Genomic DNA, 6,887 nt, shown 5'->3' on the forward strand with positions numbered 1-6,887 from the left:
TGAAATAATTTCAGTATCACTGCGCTTCGAGTCGTTACTCCAACTCTCGTGGGCGAGGAGTTGGGTGTGTGTGTGCGTGTAAGGTCACAGCATTACCCACAGATCGGTCATATGAGCTATGAGCTCTAAACTCTCATCCGGGAGGGAAATAGCTGTCGATCACAAGTCCAACACATGATCCAAAGACCATGGTGAATACATGGGTATCGTAGAATAAGAAGAGGAAAAGGAAAAGCGAAGAGAACGAAAGCAAAGAATAATAGGAAAGCCAAAGAACTTCCTGGATCTGAAAGAAAGAAAGAAAGAAAGAGGGGTTATGTGTCATGGAAAGACCTCCGCCGGAAGAGTCCCAGTAAACCCAGTTAAACGCTGACTGCAAAGTGCATAAATGAAGTTTCTTGAGAGGTTCCCTGGAGTAGAAATTTTGGTTTTGCAAACTCTATGTAGGTCACACACATACAAACACACACACACACACACTCACACACACACACACACACACACACACACACACACACACACACACACACACACACACACACACACACACACACACACATATATATATATATATATATATATATATATATATATATATATATATATGCACACATATACATTTTAACAACCACAATGCACTTTAATTCTAAGCCATCAACACCGGGAGACCGAATGGAGGCCGCATGCAGAAATTGAAATGCGGTACTGCCGAGGACTCGAACTCGGCAATCACTTACCAACTACGCTAACTCTTGATAGCGCAGTTGATAAGTTACTACGATAAGTTACTGATGTAAGACTGCGTTATCCTTGTTAAAACCTTTGATCCACTTAAACACTTCTATTAGATCACCCCGCACTCTGCGTCTTTCCAGAGAGTGTAAGTTAAGGTGCCTAAGCCTCTCTTCATAAGGTAAATTTCCGAGCTCTTAGGGAAACCTAAGCAGATCTGGACTACGGAAATCATTCTGGAAATCCAAACTGGAACAACTGGAGAGTAAGTGGCATCAAGCATGACGCACCCGAAGAGCATTACAAGGCAAACCCAAGAAGATCTGGACTTCGGAAATCATCCTGGAAATCCAGACTGCATCGATTTGAGAATACTTCGACGTAACCCAAGAGCTTCCGAGTTCGGAGAAGAAGACCCTTTCCACAAGGATAAAAGGGAAAAAAGAGGTCTTCGCGAGCTGAGCACTTTTCGAACTCGGCTCGCATGGCATATAGAAAACGCGGAAAAGAAAAAATGACAGAGAATGTAAATATTGCGGCTCTCTGTGGAGGGTAGGAGGAGGAGGAGGAGGTGTAGAAGGAAAAGGAGGGAGAATAGGTGTTGGTGCAGTAAGAAGAGGAAGATGAAAGGAAGAGGGGGAATAGTAGTTGGAGTAGGAGGAAGAGGAGGGGACGGAGGTGAGGATGAGGAAGAGGAATAGGAGAAGGTGGAAGAGGAAAAATATGGAAAGGAGAGAGAGGAGGAATAGGAGAAGGATTTGGAGGATAAGGAGGAGAAGGGGAAGAAGGGGGAAGAAGAGTAGGGGATGATGGGGAAGAAGAGTAGGGGATGATGGGGATGATGAGGAGGAGGAAGAGAAGGAAAAGGAGGACGAAGATGAACAGGAGTAGGAAAGAAGGAGGAGGAGGGAGGATGCAAATGAAAATGAAGAGAAAGAGGAAAGAAGGAAGATGAGGTGAGGATGTGGATGAAATTGAAGAGTAGGGAGAGGAGGAAGAGAAAAAAGAAGAAGAGGAAGAGGTGGAGAAGGAGGAAGAGAAGGGGAGGATGTGGATGAAAATGAAGAGTAGGAAGATGAGGTCGAGGAGAAAGAGGAAAAAGAGAAAGAGGAGGAAAAAGAGAAAGAAGAATGAAAAGGAGAAAGAAGAAGAAGAGGAGAAAGGAGACGAAGAAAGACGAAGGAAGAGGAAGAAGAAAGACGAAGGAAGAAGAAATAGGAAGAAGAAAGAAGAAGGAAGAAGAAATAGGAAGTGGAAAGAAAGAAGAGAAGGAGAAAGAGGAAGTGGAAAGAAAGAGGAAGAAGAGAAAAAAAGGGGACGTGGAAAGACGAAGGAAAAGGAAGAGGAAAGAAGAAGGAAGAGGAGGAAGGAGTAACAGGAAGGGGGTGATCTACGACGAAGTAATACTGAATGAGAATCCGACAAGAAACAACAACAGTGGTGGTCTCAAACTGTCTGGAAATAGATTCAGTTTGGAAGTGGGTAGAAACAACTTCGCCAACCGGGTAGTTAATGAATGGAATAAACTTCCTGCAGAGGCGGTGCAATGTAGTTCAGTTCGAAGCTTTAAAAATCATTTAGATAAACGCCTAAGCAAGATGCTTTAAGGATTATCATTTATTTTATACATACATACACACATACGGCTTTTCCCCCATACACGGGGGGGGGGTTTAGCCAAAAAGAAAAAGGCATAGAAACCACTCTCACCCATTCCATTTCCTATATATTCCACTTCCATCCATCCTCCTCTCTCCCTCCCTCTCATCTTGGCACACCCTGGCGCCAATATTTTTTTTTATCATTTGTCCGTTTGATTTTAATTTATTATCAGTTGTCATTTTATTAGTATTTACTATTTACCTGTTTGTTTATTATTTGACTATACCTTATGTATTTTATTCATTATTTACATTATTACAGTTTTCATTTATTCATTTATCATTATGATTATTTTTTTTGCATCCGACCTAGATATGGACCAAAAGGTCTCCACCTATGTAATCCTTTGCAATGAAGAAAGAACCCAGAAAAGAACCAAAGCGATGAACCAGGAAGGAGGACCCTGGCAGAAGAACCAAGAAGAATCTCCCAACTCAGGAGAACCAACAAGGAGGCGAGCTTTTGGCGTAGATGAATATTCGCGTCAAACAACACGGAACAGGAATGTGAGTGCGGGGGGGGGACACACATCGCGAAAGTTAAATCACGCGAAATAGAATGCGAGTGGGGGGGCCACACGTCACGAAAGTTGAACCACGCGAAATAGAATGCGAGTGGGGGGGCCACACGTCACGAAAGTTGAACCACGCGAAATAGAGAGCCTGGAATAGAACAAAGATGGTAGGGAGGCCAGAAAGGGGAATGGGGTAGAAAATAGGAGGAAATTAGATAAACGGGAAGGGAAGAGAGGGATGGAATAGGGGGACAGCTGAAGAAAAATCAAATTCTCTTGAGTATCAGACCAAAGAAGGAAATTGAAAGTCTGGAGGAAGTGAAAAAAGTATTAAACACAAACAATCTTAAGTAAACGTGATGTTTTCTAGAATGCATCTAACTAATCAGATTATTATTATTAAAAAACTAACCACTCGAGAAGAAAACATAATTCAATGGCTACAAAACTAATCTAGAAAACAAAATAAAATTTATCTAGCCTCTTTGGTTATTATAAAAAAAGGATTACTAGATTCTGGAACTTTGCCTGGAAAGTGACATAATGACACCGACTTATAGCCTCTTTGGTCCCTGAAATTCACTCAAAAACCTAAAACGATAATAATAGAATCCTCGTCCTGCTGATGGACGGACCCAAGAGGAGAAGCTGAAGGCGATGGAGAGTCTGCTGCTTGTGGTGGTGATCGAGGCGGTGATCGAGGTCGTGGTGGTGGTAGAAGTGGTAGTGGTGGTGGAGATTGCGGTGGTAGAAGTGGGGGTGGTGGGGGTGGAGATTGCGGTGGTAGAGGTAGTAATGGTAGAGCTGGTGGAAGAAATAGTGGTGGTGGTAGAAGTTGTGGTGGCAGAAGTTGTGATGGTATTGGTAGAAGTGGTGGTGGTGGTAGTTGTGGTAGAAGTAGTGGTGGTAGAAGTTGTGGTGGTAGAAGTGATGGTGGTAGTTGTGGTGGTGGTAGAAGTGGTGGGGGTAGAGGTTACAATGGTAGGAGTAGTGGTGGTGGTCGTCGTGGCGGTGTCTGTTTGTCACTGGAAAATGCCAATAAGATGGATTGATTGATTAGCCATTTAGTGTCTTAAGACAGCACACGAGCGAGATCACTCCTTACTCATGAAGGCTAAAGGAGTAGAGAAAGAGTGTAATATATATATATATATATATATATATATATATATATATTATTTGGATGATGGAGAACATAAACACAGGGGAAGGCTCGGAACCCTAAACACTCTAACGTTTCGTTCGCGTAGAACTTCTTCAGAGAGTGTATGTAGAACTGCAGTTGGAGTTTATGTACTAAATCTAATTATCTGTGCACCCCACAGACTAGCGAAATGTCTAGCCAAACCGCTATCACAGGCAATGGGATCGATCAGCAATACACATTTGAAAAATTCTAACGATCTTTTGACAAGACTAAAAGATTTAGATTTCACGGGAAAAAAGTTAGTAAGCTATGATGTCAAGGCGTTATACACAAATATTTCCACTAACGGTGCGTTAGAAGCAGTAAAGAGAGTAATAAAAGATATGAACAATACTGACCTACCCATAAGAAAACAAGATTATATAGAATTGATAGATTTATGCGTAAATTTCGGTGCGTTTACTTTTAATGGTGACGAATATGAACAACATAGAGGTCTCGCTATGGGTAGTCCTTTAAGTGCAGTGATGGCCTGTCTATATATGGAGTTATTAGAAAAAGAAAACTTTATCAGAATCAATGGTAGGGGATCACACTGGTTTAGATATGTAGACGATGTCCTCGCAATCATCCCCGAAAACACCAATGTAAATAATAAAGTGAGAATGCTTAACGCGGTCAACAGCGATATTCAGTTCACCGTAGAAGAGGAACAAAACGGACAATTGCCCTTCCTAGATACGTTAATACGACGAGTGGGAAAAACTGTAACTTTCTCAGTATACAGAAAGGAAACAAACAAAGAGGATTTAGTACATTACTTCTCCACACATGATGATAGGACAAAGAGTGGTATAGTAATAGGATTTTTTCTCAGGGCACTACGAATCTGTAGTAATGAATACCTAGAAGGCGAATTTGATTACATTATGAAAACCTTTGACAAACTTGGATATCCAGAGGGAATGTTGAAAAGAACAAAAAGAAAAGCAATAAATATTTACAATCGCGGAAAGAAAGAGATAAATGATAAAAATAATACAAATTTTATATCAGTACCTGGCTCAGAAACGTCACCAATAATAGACAAATATTTAACAAAATCAGGTATGAACATAGCTAAAATAACTAACAAGAGGATAGGTGATTTAATAAAGACTTCTGAAAAGAGAACCAATTCCGAAAACAGCGTCGTATACAAAATCCCGTGCAATAGTTGCTCAATGGCTTATTTTGGCGAATCGTCAAGAGGATTAGAAAAAAGAATTTATGAACATAAAAATGACATAAAAGCACATAGGACATCTAATTCTTTAGTAGTTCATGCGGAAAAATTCGATCATTTACCAAACTGGAGAGAAGCTGAAGTGCTACATAAAGGTTTTGATAAATTCACTAGAAGAATTGTTGAATCAGCATAAATTTCAACTAATAATTCATCGAATCATCGAGGAGGGTTTATCAATTTAGCTAAAGAAACTAGTATTTCAATTCTAAAACACGCCAGAAAAACGACCTTTCCCAAGTGTCCGAAAAGATAAGTAGATTTAGTACATAAACTCCAACTGCAGTTCTACATACACTCTCTGAAGAAGTTCTACGCGAACGAAACGTTAGAGTGTTTAGGGTTCCGAGCCTTCCCCTGTGTTTATGTTCTCCATCATCCAAATAATTTGTCTAAAATACTTATCAATATATACATATACATATATATACATATATATACATATACATATATATACATATATATACATATACATATACATACATATACCAAGGGTTTTCCCCCTTTCAAGGGAGGTAGCCAAAAAGGGAAAGGCATAAAAACACTCCCACCCATTTCATCCCTAAATACACTCCACACCCCTCCCACCCTCCCTCTCATCTGAGCACCTCCTGGATGACGGGTCATCCCCGCACCCTGCCCACCGCCCTGGGTCAGAAGCAGTGTCGCAAGACACAGCACATCCACAGCAAGGCCGCTTCATTTAATCGGCGACCCCCCCTCTCCGTCCCCCCTTGCATATAAGGAGAGGACGGGGAGAAATCTCTTATGTTCCACGTTTCTACCCCATACAGTGCTGTTGGCACAATCACTCCTTCGTACAGTCTCCTCTTCGCATCCATTCATAAATGTCTATTCCTCATTACACTCTTTAATCCACCAAGGCATTTACTCGCTCCTCTCAATCTACATTCTACCTCCACCTTCACTTACCTTTTCCTGCTACACTTGCACCCAAATATCTAAAACTATCCACTTCCTCCAGTCGCTCTCCCTTAATGTTCACTTCCAGTCTACTGCCTCTTTCACCCCTTGTACATCTCATCACCATACATTTACCCATATATATATATATATATATATATATATATATATATATATATATATATATATATATATACATATATATATATATATATATAACATATATATATACACATATATATACATATATGTATATATATGTATATCTATATGTATATAATATATACACACACACACACACATATATATAATATATAATATATATAATATATATATATAATCCCACACACACACATATATATATATATACATATAGATATACATATACACACACACACATATATATATATATATATATATGTATATATATATATATACACACACATGTATACACACACACACACACACACATATATATATATATATATATATATATATATATATATGCAGAAAGATCACTATAAACAACACGTGATCCACAAATTTTGCTGGTAACCACTAAGGAAATCGGAAGAAAACAGTAATTCCCAAGCGCCTTCGTGTAATTCACATCTTCAGGGAAA

The sequence above is a fragment of the Oratosquilla oratoria genome, unplaced genomic scaffold (assembly GCF_046742065.1).
Source record: "Oratosquilla oratoria isolate Oo_2021 unplaced genomic scaffold, ASM4674206v1 SCAFFOLD243, whole genome shotgun sequence".
Taxonomy (NCBI): Eukaryota; Metazoa; Arthropoda; class Malacostraca; order Stomatopoda; family Squillidae; genus Oratosquilla; species Oratosquilla oratoria.